This window comes from Stenella coeruleoalba (assembly GCF_951394435.1).
Source record: "Stenella coeruleoalba genome assembly, chromosome: 7".
NCBI classification, from domain to species: domain Eukaryota; kingdom Metazoa; phylum Chordata; class Mammalia; order Artiodactyla; family Delphinidae; genus Stenella; species Stenella coeruleoalba.
The window spans coordinates 51,517,934-51,535,519 of NC_137153.1; the positions used below are offsets into that span (position 1 = coordinate 51,517,934).

General features: G+C 34.5%; 1 long non-coding RNA gene across 1 annotated transcript in view; it reads right to left on the minus strand.

The window, feature by feature from the left end:
• The window catches only part of LOC307189361, a 122,914-nt gene that overhangs the window by 52,033 nt on the left and 53,295 nt on the right, over nt 1–17,586 (minus strand). Inside the window, exon 2 of the long non-coding RNA XR_013829168.1 lies at nt 6,172–6,247. This is a non-coding gene — a long non-coding RNA (uncharacterized lncRNA). The remainder of the gene's footprint in view (nt 1–6,171; nt 6,248–17,586) is intronic.

Sequence of the window (17,586 nt, forward strand, 5' to 3'; positions counted from 1 at the left end):
TCATCTGTGAAATAACAATAGATGACAAACTCAGCTGTGAGGAGAATAAAAGCATCCTTTTCTTAAAAAAAGAAAAAAGCCAGTCTCCTCCTGGAACCATGATCAGCTTTAGATTTTCAATGTTCTTTGTGCAGTTTTAGTGTACCACGAAGTATATCTTAGGTACAATAAAGATAATATCTTTAATAGAGTCTGATGTTCAAGTACCAGTTTCTAAAGTGTTAAATCTGCCCTGGTGATGATCTCATGTTAGGAAGGAATTTAGATTGTATCTCCCTAGATTGTTTTACTAATTTACAAATTGATTATCTCTGCCACATGTAGACTAGATTTTCTGATAAACAAAGAGGTTTCTTATCAGAAATTCATCAGGTATTATTGCTAATACTGTCCACTTGATACTTATTTCCTCTCATATGACTAATAAACATCTCATACTTGAAATCTCCAAAACAGATCTCTTTACACCCCAAATCACCTTGGCAGAAGAACTCAGTGGCTCTTTTAATATTTCATTTTCAGAAATGTTTCCCTTTCTATCGAATATACAATTAAACTTTTAAAAGTCATGTACATGGAATGTTCACTGCTAAGAGATTATCATCTTTTTCCTTTAGATTTTAATTATCAGAAATTCTAACGGCTTACAAATACCCCTTTTCACTGGTTTATAGGTCTGCGCTCAGTTTGGCAGTCAGATTGCACACAACAATTAGTGATACCCAGAGAATAAAACATCTCAGTGAAATTTCAGGTCAGAAGCAATCTGATTGCATCATGTAATATAGTAAAAAAAAAAAACTAACCTTATATGTTGCAGAATTCTATTTGTTAAACATTCATTTACAAACCCATGTGAGCTTGATATTTTATGAAATCTCAATCCAAATAATCTGTTCTCTGTTTTGAGTCCTATTTATTTTCTCCTTGGGAAAAATGACCCCTTTTCTTCTTTCTTTCATGAAACATAATAGTTTATGTTATGTGATTTAAGTTATAGTTTCTACTCTACAATCTTATGAGTAATTTCCCCAATTCAGTATTTTATCTTGCTTACCTTCAAGTAGCCATCCATAATATCCTAAAAAACAGTCTAAAAAGAGGTGTACTATTTAGAAAATAGAGAAATTTTATCCATAATCTTAATCAAATTTATAGAACTACATTTTTGTATGTTCCCTTCTTGTCATTTTTTCATATGAATCTGTTTACATATTGTCACATTTGTATCCTGAGTTTTCACTGGGTAATATTTAATAAGTGTTATAATCTTTATAATTATCATTTATAACTTCCTTTTGACTTAGCATTATCTAATAAGGCTAAACTTCACAATTATCACTTTAAATATTTTAATTTCTGTTTAATATTCCACATAGTAGATATTCTATAATTTAAGAAAGCATTTTCCTGATGCTTGTTATTTAGATGCCTTCCAGTTTTCTCCATTATAAATTATGCTCCAATGAATAGCTTTTAATATCTATGGAGACAGACAAACACAGAGAGAAAAACAATGTGGTAAAATGTTAACATTTCGATAGCTTGGGTGAAGGATACACAGGAATTCTTTGAACTTATTCATGCAACTCTTCTATAACTTGAAATTATCTTAAAATAATTTGAAGAGTACATTTGAATAAGTAGAATTATTGGACCAAATGTAATACATGTTTTGAAAGCTTTCTTTTTACATTGTCATTTTATACCAATAAGTGGTACAGCAGTATGTGAATATCTTTAATTGTAAAGATAATTTCCATGATATTTGTCCTGAGGAGAAGACTATAAATCTATAGTGATCACTGTGCTTGGGATCATGATTTGTAAAATATAAGCATAAGAAGAGACAGAAATAGATTTTCATGGTAGCCAGGTGTTATGCATTTTATAGCCTTAAGTTTACCAGTTCAGTGCCAAAGAAATGTTAATTCATTCATTCATTCTTAACATTTTGCATTTTCCCTTCCATCTGATGTTAGAAATATGGCTCACTGTCTCCTGGCCCAAAATAGGAGGATATCCTCATTTGAGATCCTTCTGGTGGCTGAATGCTTAACCGAACCAGATTCAAACCTCTGCTTAATGCAACCAAATTTGTATTCATACATTTTTCACTGGGTGCTGTTTTTTCCTGGAGTCCCCAATGTTTTGTTATTACAAACAAATGTGGCAACTGTCATTTTCGTGTTCACATACACAAGTAAATTCACAGAATAAATTCTTACAGGAAAGATTCTGACTTCAAAGGCTTGTAAATTATTAGTTTGATTGATATTGTCAAGATGTCCTCCAAAGCAGTTGCACCAACTTACACACTGAACAAAAATATATGAAAGGGCCAGTTTCTCCACTCACTTGCTTGCCAATATTGTATATGTTAAAACCTTGTTCTTATAATTGAAAATATTTTTTAATATTGTTTTAATTTTTACCTATATAATTCTAAGTAAGGATAAATGCCTTTCACTTGATTGATATTTGAAGAGATCTAGAATTCATACTTCTGGATAGTTGGGCAGGTTCTGAAAAATGTAGTTTTTAGCTTATGAATTTGGAGCTGCATTTCTATTTACTTCAGCAAAAGAAACATTGTCAAATTAAATTAACAGAGTTATTCATGTTAAGAATACTTTGGGCACATCTCTTCTCTCTTTGACAAAAATCCTTATTTTTGGATATGTGGATATTTCTTTGACTTTGGTTTCATAGAAGTGTGTGGGTGTTTTCCTTCCAAGAATAAGAATGAGTTCATTTAAAAATATTGAAAGAAAGATGGTGTCTTCCGTACACAAAACTAATCTTTTAATTTTCTTGCTATCTTATGCTGAATCAGTGCACCAAGGCTGTGGAACAATGTATTAAATTCATTCCACCTCCAGGGATTTCCTGGAGGTGATTATTTTCTGAGAGAATTGTATTCCACTTGGCACATACCTTATTTTGGAGGAGAGGAATTCTTTCGGCTTTCTGTGAGTTAGATAGTTGTCTTACTTTTGTGAAATTTGAAGCCTCATCTACAAGTAATGACATCTGTTTAATTCTACCATATGTTATTTTGGTGGCAGATGGCTAGTCACCTAGAGAGTAAGCTAAAATGCGCAGGATAAAGATGTCATGGTAGTTAAATTGTAAATCTCTTAACAAAACAACATTTACAATTTAATATAGTCCATCACAACATTCTTAAACATTTATGTCTAAAATGTACTGATTAGATTTTATGTCATTATTTATGGATTTCACGAAGTAACATGAAAAATATATTATTCATTAACTTTGGGTGGCAACTGTACTGTGAATGCTGCTTTTCAATAAAATTTAATGGGGTTCATATCAAAAATCAGTGACAGGAACTATTAAGATTAAAGGTAGCATTTTGATTGACAGGTGGAAATCAAATTCAAGAACCACATTGTGGCAAATAAAGTGGTCCACTCTGATATTTTGAGATGTCATATGGATGGCATAGCATTTTGTTGTAATATCAGTGATTGTAGAGGAAAACATATTTCTTCTGAACCAGGAGGTCTGGAGACTATTTGCCATTTGTGAATACATGTTTACCTAATTAATACTTTTACTTTTTCTTCTGGTCAATGCCCTGTTTTAATGTTCTTCTTATTTTTTTCCTGATTAGCAGGAACTTTCAAACTCCACACATTAGCTAATTTTTTTTCTTTGAAAAAAGAAACATTGGAGAAAATATAACACTTATTGAGTGCATACAACATGCAATAGAAAGCACTGGACTTGGCACTTAACTCATTTTGTAGGTGAGATAACTAGGTCTCAGAAAGCAAAGGTAACTTGTCAATGATTCAGTGTCTAAGTGGTGGATTCATGATTTGAACTCATGAGTGTTAGATTCGAAAAGCCAATCTCTAAACGCTATACTATGTTACTTCAATCAGGTTAGCTAGTGGGGAAAGGTGGTCCATTGCCAGCTGTTTGAACAGATGAATTCAACTGTCTAAACTTACTGCATCTTGCAGTGCATTTCAGGAACCTACAGCTTTGTAATTGGGGCAGAGGATCACAGTGATTTTCTCTTTTATTAATCATCTGGGTGATGATGTCCCTGGAATCTTTTCATAAGGTGAAAGGGAATTTGCATTTGTTGAGGTTCTTCTACATAATGGTCATGCTATATATATATGATCACATTTTAATCCTCATTTTAAATCTGTGAAGTAAAGATGGAGAAATTGAGGCTTATTAGCTTGCCCAAGGGTGATGAGTGGTCTAAGTGCAGCTGTAAATTCAGAGGTTCCCATCATGCCCATGATCAATGTAATGTTAACCAAAACATAACTGTGTTGTCTTATAGAGACAAACATTATAAAAAGGTTTAACATTTTTTGTGCTTGACCCAAATCTAAAACATAATAAAGTTTTTAAGTACTTGCCTCAAATCTAAAAAAACAATAAAGTTTTCACTATTTTCTATTTTTAAAACATTTTAACTTGAGTTCTCAAATGGGAAAAATGTGACATTTTTTCTGGTATCATAAGATTTTAGGAAATATAGAAGTAATGATCTTATGACTCTGCCTTTTCCCACCAGAGTGGACCTAGTTTTCAGAATCAAAATATCATTATTTTACCAGTGGGAGATTTGGGGAAATGTTTTAGGTAACAGAATAGCTTATTTTGACTCATGTCTCCATTATTTCACTTCAGATATGCCTCAGGTCAAACACATTCTTTTGAAACACTCTCTCTCAAATAAAATCCCTTTATAGAACACCCAAAGAAGAATCTGATGTCACATTTCCCTAAAACCAATATCAAGGAGACATTATATTCTTGTTAGAATATGTGTCCATGAATTGAAATGGGCTGAAACCATTTCAATGGGCTGAGCTTGAACATTAAGCATATTATTTTGAGAATTACCAAAAACTGCAAGCAAAGGAGTTAAAAAATTTCAGGCGATTAGAATTTGAGCTTAATTTAGTTTTATGAATTTAAAAGAAAGAGATATTTGGAGATTTAAAAAATGACCTTGTCCTTCACATGAAAATAATGAGTTAAACAATCCAGTTCAATGTGGTAAGCCTTGGAAATGGGAATCATGACCTTTCTGTTACTCAGTGGTGAAATATCCACAATAAATACAGCTTTTTTTCTGTACAGCCTCAGTCTATTTCCTTTGATAAGAATTAAGTGCTCTGTACTTGTTATGACATCATTTCTTTTGTGTTATGATTCCTGGTCATCTTGTGTGAAACTTATAGGATTTACGCTATGTTAAGTAGTTCAAAATGGAGTCACAGTAGCAAATATGAACCTCTGTATTAGTTGTTTTGAGACGTCCACTGTAGTACTACGACTATTTTAGTGTGATAAACTAAGAGTATTACTTCAGGTAAGTTTGATGGGCCATGTAATGTCACTGGAACAGAAGGAGCAACTGATAGAGTCAAGATCCCCTCCCCTGGGGTAATACTCATTTAGAAGGAGCTTCAAAGAGCTGCAGAAAAGGTTTTTAAAGGTAGAAAGTAGGAGGGACAAGGTAGTCGTAAACAAAAAAAGAGGATTATTTCAGGTAAGATCATCTTCCTCTGGGGGAAGGCAAGGGTCTAGCACATCGACTACCTCACTAGTGCTGCCAGGAAATTCCAGACTGACTGGTTAAGATTACCTTCCTAGGAGAGGCTGAAACTATAATTAGGTTAGGTATTTAGTCTTGTTTTACTGACCTGGGGCTTAACACAAGTGACTCCATTTTGGCCTGCTGTTTCTTTTTTTTAACACATGTTTATCCATTTGTACAACACTAGAGTATCCTGTATTATTTAACACAAAAGCAATGGTGTATAAATCTTTGTTCATTTCATATGTGATCACTTCAGATGAGATGAGAATTCCTTGAAGTTGAACTGTCTGAAGTATATTCTGTTATCATTCATTTTCATTTTAGCATTTTGTTTTCTGCTGACTTATACCTGATAATTCCCCAAATGGAAAACCAGTCTACTCAGGGATCAGCTTCATCAAAATCAAACCAAAATTCAGAAGACAATGTTATACATGGGGATTATTCAGCATGAATCTTCTATATCAGAAAGAAATATCTATTGGTAAGTAAAGGGAATCCCACAAGGAAATGAAAACCGGCCATTTCACACAAGTATTTCTCTCCTTCTATCCCTCCCTTTTACTCACTCTACTGACATCTTTTCCTCTTCATCTCCCTCCAAAACTCTTTCTCTCCTTGATTCTTCTTTCTCCAGTGAATATGCTGTTTAAAAAAGTACAAATGCACAATAAAAATTATTTTCTAAAATCAATATAGTAAGAGCTTCACGTCAATGAAATACATCCTATGATGTGATAAAATGTATTTCTTATTTGTAAATTCATTTAACCATCCTAGTGACTATGTCATTTTTCCTTTCTAACATAAATATTCAATTTTCCAGAAAATTCAATATTTGGAGTTCTTATATAACTCCATGCTGATTTGTTAAGGAAGATGTAGAAAATACACAATCCATAACAGGAGGAAAATCTATCTTATTTAATTTCAAAAGAATTTGAAGTGATTTTTTTTCTCTCACTTTTTAAATAGCCCAATATCATATTGGGTAAAAAAACCACAATTAATCCATGAAACATAAACTATAGTTTGAACTTAATGAACAAACCTGGTGTACTCATCTGTTACTATTATTTTTATTATATTCAAAGGCTCAGCTTTCTGCCATATATTACCAATATTATCAATTAGCATATTCTAATGTTTTAATCAGTTAAATAAGAGTTTTAAAGGTTAGTAATATCAGTTTTGGGGAGGAAATAAGGCCTCATCTGGTTCCAATTTCACCAACAGTGTATGAAGCTCTGGTGAAGTTGGAACTGGATAAAAACTACTCTCAAATGAATCTGGCAATATTTACCAAATTTGAAATAAATATAATAAAGTATACTAAGACATTAGTATACTATTTCGATTATAGCTCTCTTTGTAAGAACAAATATAGTTCCAGTTAGTCACTGTAAATAGGGGCTTGTTAAGTGCTTTATGATATGTTCACATGACATAGACACTACTGAAATGCTGTAGATAAGTATATGTTGATTTGAATAAAAACCTTCAGGATGCATTAAGTGAAAAGTTTGGTGTAGAAAAGTGAGTCTAGTATAAGCATTCTTTACGTTTTAAAATTGAGATATGCAGCTATATGCACGGAAACTGTTTCTGGACTTACAGAAGTAGCTGTTAATAGTGGCTCCCTTTAAGAAGAGAGACTCAGGGGTATGGGGTTGTGGGACAGTTTAACCTCTCATTATATACTTCTCTGAGCATTTATCATATCTAATTATGCATGTGTAAAACTTCATTATTTTTTAACTATCAAAGAGGCTAGTGAAATTATAGGTCAAATAAATATAATCTGGAAAATATTAACTTGTGGCTCACAGTAGTAAAACATTGCAGTATATATCCAGGGCTTAGTACGTATCCTCTATAAAAAGGAATCCTGATTTTACATTAGATACTCAGGAATTCTGGAGCAAGTTTTAGAATGACTGACTAGAATTGGGTACGCGGAACTCAGAAAAATTGTCTGGTGACAGGAAAGAATGGCCAATTACTAACGTGTATTTGCTCAGGCCACAGCAGCCAGGGCAGTTGGATAGGATGCACGGGATCATGGAAAGAAGCAAATCTCCTGTTCTCCCTGCTATCACTGATGTAGACTCTGAGCCTCTGCCTCTGGGCCTCTTGGCAGGGCCCCACGGACTCTTGCCCAGGCAGAGCAATCAGTGGTCACTCGGTCACATCGAAGTCTCCACTCTTCCTCTCTTGATACCCTCGAGCTCACTGTATGGATGCGTAGATCCCTTGCTACTGCAGTGTGGGCCCTGGTCCTGGCCAGGGTAGTGGCACAGCTGTCATATCCTGCTAGCACCTATAACAGGGATGAGGTGGCTGGATTTCTCAGTGTCCCTATATATTGAAATGGGCGGAAATGCACTTTTCTCATTTATTTTGAGTTTTGCTGTTAGGTCCAGAACAGAGTTCACAAAACAATTCAGATGTCACCAGCTGTAAAGCACTCAAAATCTTTCTTCTCTTCTGACATCATCCCTTTTCTTCCTTCTACACTAAAAACTGAACTTGTATACCAAGATGTTCTTTTATTTTCAGTTTGAATTATATACTACCTAAGAGGTTAGAGGTGAACTTGAATTCTTGGTGTGTCAACTCTGGAAATGTGCCGTCAGCTTTAATATGTCTCTCATTAGATTTATTGCACTTTCCTAAAAATAAAATGGGAGATCTTTTTTCTACACAAACAGAATGGAGCATATCAACAATTAATATGGCTTCGTGACTACCTGAAAACTGATATTCCCAAAAACTGTAACTGATTTTGAGGTTCAAAGCAGAAGGCTATTTATCTAGATAACAAGAAGACATCCCACTTTCAGCATAGGTTGATTTTTCCATAATATAGTAGTTAAAAGTGAAAGACTCAGGAGTCATGAGTCTGAATTCTGCCTTTTTCATTTGCTAGCTGCATAATCTAGTGAAAGTAAATTATTGAATATCTTTGGGTCTTACTTCTCTCACATCTAAGAGTTGGTGTGAAAAAAATATTATAATATTGTGAACTGTTCAGAACACACTACCTGGCACTTAGCAAGAGTTTTACAAACATGTAGAACTTGAATGGTTGGTTATTACTTTTTCTTAAACTCATGAATGGTAACACCTTACACAGGACACCATAGCTAGAAACACCTGAATATTCTCAAAATCCTTCCTTCCACCTTCTAAACTCAATCCATCTCAAAGGACTCTAGAGCCAGCTGTGCCTGTTACTAGCTTTGTGAGTTTAGGCAAGGTAATTAAGTTCTTTGTTCTTTAATTTCTTCATCGATAAAGTGAAGATAATAACACCTAGCTCACAGAATGGCTGTATTAAATGAGATGATATATGTAAAATATCTGGTACAAAATAAACAATATATAGGTAATAATAAACCTGTAACATAATACATGAAATTATACTTTTTATGTAATATTATGCATAATTTATACCTCAAATTATTTTGTGATTAACAAATAACTATTATAGAACTAATAATTATAACATAACCATATAATATAAAATAAATATTGCATGTCTTTTCTATAATAATATTACTATTATAGAAAATATTAACACTGGTTTTGTGGGAAGGTTTATTTTAATAACAGATTAAATTTCTTTCATTGATAGTGATATTCAGGCTTTGTGTATCATCTTGTGAAAAATAAGATAGCAAATTATAGAGGAAGAAGAAGTAGAAGGAAAACAAAGCATGAATGAGCAACAGTTGCAAAAATGCTGTATAGAGATGGGTCTTGCTGGGGGAAAGCAATTAACAGCCATATAGTCAGAGAGTTAGCTTTTTAGTTCACAGAGGTATAGAAATGGAAACTATTTCCAGATCATTCCAGATGCATGAATGGAAGAAAATATAAGGTTAAGTCAGAAGAATAAGAAGATACTGGAATATAGGAGGGTAATGGTATAAAATCTGAGAAAAAGAGAAAATGTAAAACTTTAGGTGCCAACCGAGAGGGAGTATATGAAGAGCAGTTCAAAGGAAATCTTTGAAGGACTAAGCAAAGTAATAAAAATAAATAAATAAAGATCCTAAAAATAGAAATTGCAGAGCATTGACATGAGGAAAGCCTGTAGGGAAATCGATTATCCATGAACTGTTCGCATTTGTGGCTTATAATAATGGTAAATAATAGGAAAATAGACAGGGATGGATTTATGTTTACTTTACAAAATATTATTAAAAATATGAAATTTATATGTGAAGATATATTATCATAAGTATGACTTGGGGAGGGGGTACAATGATTTTTATAATATTCTATCCCCAGAGTGCTTGTACCAAATTAATTAGCACCAATAAATGATGACTCTTTGATGTTATTTATAATACCAGGCCAAATTTTAAGAAAATAAAACTAAAGGAATCAATACAAGGTCCTGCACATCAAAAGACCAAGTACAGACATTCAGAACAGTGGAAAAGGCTTAGGAGCAGCTTACATGAAAAGAACATTAGTGTTGTAGTGAGTGAACTTTAGGAGCTATTGACATATTTATGGAATGGATCACTTTTATAATCACTTCTATTTGTGATCCAAATTAAAAGAAAGCAAGAAAGTTGAAAAAAGTTATACCTCCCTGTATCACTGATTCTCAGGCTTTCCATTTATGTGGGAATTTATTTCCAATAATGGTTTAGTTTAGATTTAGGCTGAGTCATGCTTTCTTAGTAACAACTGGAGTGGCATGGATTTTTTTTTTTTTTCTAATATCAGCCCAAATATTTCCTAAAAGTTCACATACAACATTGTATCATAAGAGAATTCAGTATTAGCACCAATATATTGGCATAGCTACTAATTCAGTCCTTCGAATTGTCAGGAATGTTGATGGTGTTCAGCTGCGATGCGTTGTGGCTCTCTCCACACAGAACAGAGCTGAGTTTGCTGGGACTGGTGCAGGTCCATCTCCATCACAAAAGTCAGATTCTCTCATTCCCTTTTGATTTTGCCTCTCATCCTTGTAATTAAGACTCTTTTGATTTTGTCTGGCAACTCACCATCCGCAGAAAAGGAGGGCAAGCCCAGGAAACTGGCGCTTTCACAATTTCACAGGGTCCTTGATTAAACTCCGTTTAATTCTGAGAATCTTAATCAAGGTAATTATCTGACTGAGGGTGTCTGCATCTGCACTCACTCCTCTGGTGGGTTCCTGCAACAGCTGGAAGGTGCTTTGGATGTGGCAGCTCTCCACAGTGGGCCCACTGTGGAGGAGCAGTGTGTGTGTATCAGCAGCTCTCTTTAGCATAGTCCTGAGTGTATGGCTATATTGATTTGTTTTTAAAACCTTCCAAGTGTGTACAAAGCAGGCTGCTTATTTTGTGCCAAAAGACTAGATTAGCTAATTTGTAATAATGCTGAATTCAACCCTTTAATATATTTCTCCATAATTCTCACACCAAAGTGCATTCATTACTTATCTAGCACAGTCACTACCTTTCCCAAAATACAACATGAAATTCAATCCAAAGAAAGGTCAGATGGCATCAGTCATTTTGTGCCATTTCAGGTTTACCAAATGCTACACATTTTAACTTTGTTGACTAGCCAACACTGCAGAAAATACAAAGTAAAATAAATTGTAACATTAGAAATGTCGCTGTCAGGGAAATTTAAAGTTCTGTTAGTCAAAATAGTTTTGAGAACTAGTGTTATGTATAACTACTGAGTTGAACATATTTTTTCTTTTTTTTTTTTTTTTGTGGTGTGCACGCCTCTCACTGCTGTGGCCTCTCCCGTTGCGGAGCACAGGCTCCGGACGCGCAGGCTCAGCGGCCATGGCTCACGGGCCCAGCCGCTCCGCGGCATGTGAGATCTTCCCGGACCCGGGCACGAACCCGTGTCCCCTGCATCGGCAGGCAGACTCTCAACCACTGCGCCACCAGGGAAGCCCACATTTTGTTTTTTTATAGTGTTTTGTCCAAGTAAGTTCATCTGGAGTTGGGGGTCCATAGATTTTCTTAAAAATAATCCAGTCTTTTCCCTTAGATTTATACCTCATGAGTGAATATAACCAGAGCCATTATATATCTTCTTTTCCATTTCTTTCTGTCAAGGCCTTCAGTTCGTGGGTGGAGGAAAGAGGAGAATCCTTTAGTCATGACATTTCAGGAGAGGAAGGCCTTGGAGAGCCTCCAATTCAGCGTTTTTGTTTTTTGCCTTTTGATTTCGTTTTTTAACTTGCTAAACACTTTGATAATAATAATTTGAGTGAACAGCTGTGGAAATTTCTCATTAATTTCAAGCTTTTGGTATGGGTTATATAGATTATAAGCCAAATATTTAAAATCATATCAGTATAATATCTAATAACATAAAATTAATTAAATACCATATCCAACATATCCACAACGTATAAATTTATATTGTCTCTTCCATTTGTTAATTCACATCAAATAAATATGTAAGAAAAAAACAGTTTTGATGAAAAAGAAATGTAAAAGGTTCTATTTTATATTTTGTGTGTTTAGACGAAACATGATTTTATCAAAATAGTTAAAAACTGCTTTCATGTCTTCGTGTTTGGAATTCTTAAGCAATTAAAAAAATATAACTTCCATATGTTATCTTAGATAACAAAATAATAGAGATCATGCTAGGTACTTTTTGCAAGCATTTCTCCTGTAAAAACATATTACCAATGTGAATTATTTTGAATTCTAATTTCTTATTTTATTTATAATGTATTTATTTCTCATAAATGAAAATTACAACAGAACAGAAATATTGCTATGTATTTTTTTAAACATTAAAGTTATCTTGATGTGCCATATAGGAATTTGCTAAGATGAATTCAATTTATGGATCTGGCAAAGATTATCTTGACATGAATTTCTAGTAGAGTGTGTCTCCTACATTTTTGTCTAACTGGTTGCTTTTCAATATTTGAGTTCCTCGTGCTACCTTCTTTAAAATAGTTATCTATTTTTCAGTACAAAAATATGCAGCTAAAAGCAAACATTTCAAAATTATGTAATACATTAAAAAATAAGGTGGAAAGATAGGAGACATGCATGAGAATAGTAGCTTCTGCGAGAAGGAAGATAAAAGCGTCTGGAGTAAGGGGAACTCTTGATTATATTTAATTTGAAATAAAATATTAACTTCAAACAGATGTTGCAAAACCTTAGCTATTATCAATTCAAAAAGACAAATCATATGATTTTACTTATATATGGAATATAAAAAACAGACAATCCAAAATAAATGAACAAACAAATACATCAATACCGAGACCATAATAATGGCTACCAGAGGGCAAGGGGCTGGGGGCAGTGCAAAATGTGTAAAGGGGATCAACTGTATGGAGATGGATGGAAACTAAATTTTTGGTGGTAAGCACGCTGTGGGGTCTTTGGAAACAGAAATATAATGTTGTACATTTGAAACTTATATAATGTTATAAACCAATGTTGCCTCAATTAAGAAAAAAACCCACAACATAGCCAGTAAGCAGAAACAACCCAAATATCCATACCAGATAAAAGGATAAACAAAGTGTGACATATCCATACTATAGAAAACTACTCAGCAATAAAACAAAATGAAATACAAATACATGCTACAACATGGATGAACCCAAACCTACAGAGACAGAAAGTAGATTAGTGGTTGCCAGAGGCTTGGGGAAGGGAAGTCTGGGGAATGACTTCTCATGGGTACACTTCTTTTAGGGGGATGAAGACATTCTAAAATTAGTAGTGAAGTTTGCACAATTTTCTGAATCTACTAAAAACCCTTGAACTGTACACACTAAATGGCTAAATTGCATTGGTATATGAATTATCTGCCAATAAAGTTGCTTAAAAAAAACAAAAATACAAAAAACCAAAAACCTGATTCAGTTTGCTTTGAAAATCTACCTGACAGCTTTTTGTCACTCTTGGCTACAAGAAAATGGTCATGTTACTTTACATCTCTGTGTTTCACTGTATCACTCTACTTTACAGCATAATTGTAAAGATTAAAAGAGGTAATATTTGGAAAGTGACTAGCACAGTACCTGGCCCAAGTAATAAATCAAAATATCAATTCCTTGTACTCATCCTATTCTTATTCTTTCACTATTATGTTTACATAATTTTCTAAGTCTCTATGCCTTTTTTTCCTCCAATTCCTTCATATGGCTTTCAATATCTCCCTATTACTATTCCACAGTCCATTCCAGGTGGCTGCTAATTATCTCCCACCCATCACCTTGACAATCTCTTCTCTGTGAGCATTCCAACAGTCACTGCAAAACTTACTTTCTCTATACACAGTCCAGTGAATCAGAATACTTTGAAGACTAGTGTGTTTTTTGTGCAATAATAAAAAAAGAAACTACAATTCAGAAGTTGATTTTTATGTGTTCCAAACCAACAATTCTTCAAGTGTCCAACCATTTAACTTGGCTTTTTTCCTTTTCCACAACAGGGAGTATTGGTAATGCTCGAGGAACTGAAACAGTAAAATATAAGAATGCTAATGGAATAAGGGAAGTTTTCATCAGAGAGTCAGTGTAACACCAGGATGATTTTTTTCACTATTGAAAGGCATATTTTATGTAATTACTTAAAAATAAACTGGTACACTCTATTCTGTATACATTTTTACTACAATTATATTTAATAATAATACATAAAACAAAAATCATTCACATTACAGATTACTAGAGGAGTACTCTTATGTTTCTGTAGTGGTCTCAGAGAGGATATTTTTCCTTGTCTCTCATTTGTGAATTTTCAATTTTTCTACAACTGAGCATGTGTTACTTTTGTACAAGAAAAATTATGTGAATATTTAGAATAAGAAAATGGGTAGCGTTTTAGATGACTTGTATTTAAGCACATTTGTGCACACAAAAAATTGAGGTGTCACTCATGAAAAATAGTGGGGGGACTTAGTACAGTGAGTATAGTTGAACTTGGGTGCCAGTGTCAGCAGTTTTTGGTAGAGACTCCCACAAATCTATGAGGCATGCACTGACAATTCTTAGAACAAGCAATCAAGGTTATTTCAGCAAGCAGCTGTCTCACAAACACCTCCAGGATGCCTTTGAAGGTTGAAAGATGTTGATCAAAGCAAAGTCTCTTGTGAGGCTTCAGAGACATTTCAGCAGGATGTTAAAACAAAACGAGGGAAGTGACATCAACTTAACTCCCAGCCCTGATGTGGTTTGTCCTATTGGCACCATGCCTCTGATATTATGCATGCACAAGGATTTAGATGACAACGCACTGCTGTCACCATAGCAAAAATAGTATAATAGCTATTAGCATATACTCCACGGTCCAAAAATGTTTAGGAGAGAAAGCACCACTTTTACTAGGATTAACTTCACTTTTATGAGGCAAAATGGGTACCTCTGAAACGTTGCCTTTCCCCAAGGAAGGCCTAAGGAGAGGTCATCCAGTAGCACTACAGAATTAATTCTGCTCCATATCAGCTTTGCACACAGAGACGAACAAACAGGAGACTCCCTATTGCCCGGCCCTATCTTGGCCTCCTGAAGAAAAAACTTCACTCTGTGTTGACTGGTAGGACTCAGCAAGGCAGAAAGACATTGATTTTAAAAGGCAAAATCTTAAAACTCCCTAATGAATAGATTTGCAAGGGTGAAAACCATTTTCCTACCCACATTCCATTGGGCACATATGAAGTTTTAAGAAATTCTATGAACAGAGTCTAATGTAGATACACATTACGAAGTTCTATCAAAGCCACAGCATTCCAAAAAAGCCAAGAACAGGAAATATATTTGAAGAATGACACTTCAATGAGTTACTTCAAGACACATATAATAAAATGTTTAGTCTTTAAATTCTAATTTCTGTCACCTCTTCTCTCTCCATGTTGTTGTTTCCCTGAAGAAAATGATTAACTCAAAGTCTTCACTAAAAGAGGAAAATACTGGTTATCCTATTATTATGGACATGCTTAGCTCACTTACATAATACAGGGGAAAGGGGAAACCATATATATCCACTTGCTCTCTCTCTCTCTCTCTTTCACACATACATACACAAACAGGAGCATTTACGTGTACCAGAGAACTCTTTGATATATCTAGCCCTCCTTCCTTTTTTTCCCCTTTTTATTCTTCAACATATGAGAACAGAATCAGAAAGGTGAAAGACCTTGATTTCAGTTCTTGTTCACATAATTATCAAGGGAAATTGGACATTGTCTCAACCACCAATTAGGTAACCTAAACTTTGAACCTAAGGGGAATACAAGAATATAGTTGTGGCTTGCTACACCTCATGACCTAGAATTACGTGGGATTGTCCATGTAATTTAGTGAAATCCAGTCTATGTTAACTAGACAGAGGAAGAAAGATACACAAAATAGAAGAAATTCACAAAACCTGGTGGTCTTAATTAATAGAGAGCGTACACACTGATGTGAGAAGCTGGGTTAAAGTTTGAGTTTTCCTTAGTGTTCATGTCTGGAAGCCACCACACATTGACGTTTTCTAATTGTGATTGTAAAATCCAAGACACTTCTTGATTTGGCCACAACTCGTATTTCCAAGCATCACACTCAACTCCTCATGCTTTTCCTAGAGGGAACTCTATGCTGTCCCAAACCTGCCCTTGCATTTTCTTGCCTGAAGGACTTGGAGTAATTTCCATTGTCCCCAGTGAAAAGTGCAAAGTGTGGAATTATTTCAGTCTGTCTTGTTAATGCACCTTGATCATGCCATTATTATAGCACTTAGTGCATTCCGATTTCTCTTAAACTGAGTTCTGTATATCTCTAAACTATAAACTTCTTGAGGGCCAGAACAACTTATTAAAGAAGTATTAAGAGAATCAATCCTGGTGTCACATAACCAGAGACAAACCTAGTCTTTGCAATCTAGAGGCCGTTTGGACTCGTGCAAAATTCTTAATCTTTCTGAGCTTGTTTCCTAGTTAATGCCTCAGCAATATATCTGATATGGTTGTAGTGAGGGTTAAACATGATGGTGAGTTTAAAGCCCTTGTCACAGTGGCAAACAATAAATACTGTTATTATTATCTATATCACCCCAGAGTGCCTAGCATAGGGTTAAGCTCATATTGAATCCTGAATAAAAATGTATTAATTATTGAATGAATGAATAAAAATGTCTTCTTTTTCAAATCACTGAAGTTCCTTACTGTTTTTTTTTTTTTTTAAATCTGTGGCAACTAAGAGGAAGCAACCAAAAAAGTTAGTTGTATATGCAACAAATAAGTCTGTGGAAACATCCACAAACCAATGGGGAGCACTATAAGTGGTGAGCTGGATCAATTTTCTCCTGGAGGCACTTCCTTGGAAGAGCAAGGAAAAGCAAAGATATGCACAGGATATCATCCATCTGAGACAAGTTTATTAGTGTTCCCATTGACACTACCAGGAAGCCCACCCGCTAAGTCTTTGTCTGGGAACCCTCAGGGACTCAAATGGCCTCAAATTCACAATAACAGCCAATGTACACAGGAAACTAGGTCATCAGCCTGGAAATGGCCCTCGTTCAGCCAGCCTGTCCTTGTTTGGACTGTGGTGCCACATATAAGAGAAAGGAAAATCTTGGCTTTATAGATGAAAGAAAATGATTTACTTATGCCTCATGGAAATATAGCTTTATGATAAAGCAAACACAGTCTAATGATTGAAAGTAAACTGGAATGGGAATTATCTATCCAATGGAAACTGAGTTGTCCACAGATAAAGGGAAATCTTTGAAAGTATTTTTGTTTATTAATCTTACCTTAACTTTAAAGTGTTCATGTAATTTCCTGTGATAACTAAAATAGGTACTTATGATATTTCTCAAGCTGGACATGGTGCTTCATTGTTAAAATTGGCTAATAAAGTCCACCACCATCCTCAATTTATTGTGGAGAAAATGGAATAATCTTCCTAACTTAAAATGCAATGCTTTCAGCATAGTGGTGCAGCCACTATGGAAAACAGTATGGAAGTCCCTCAGAAAACTAAAAATAGA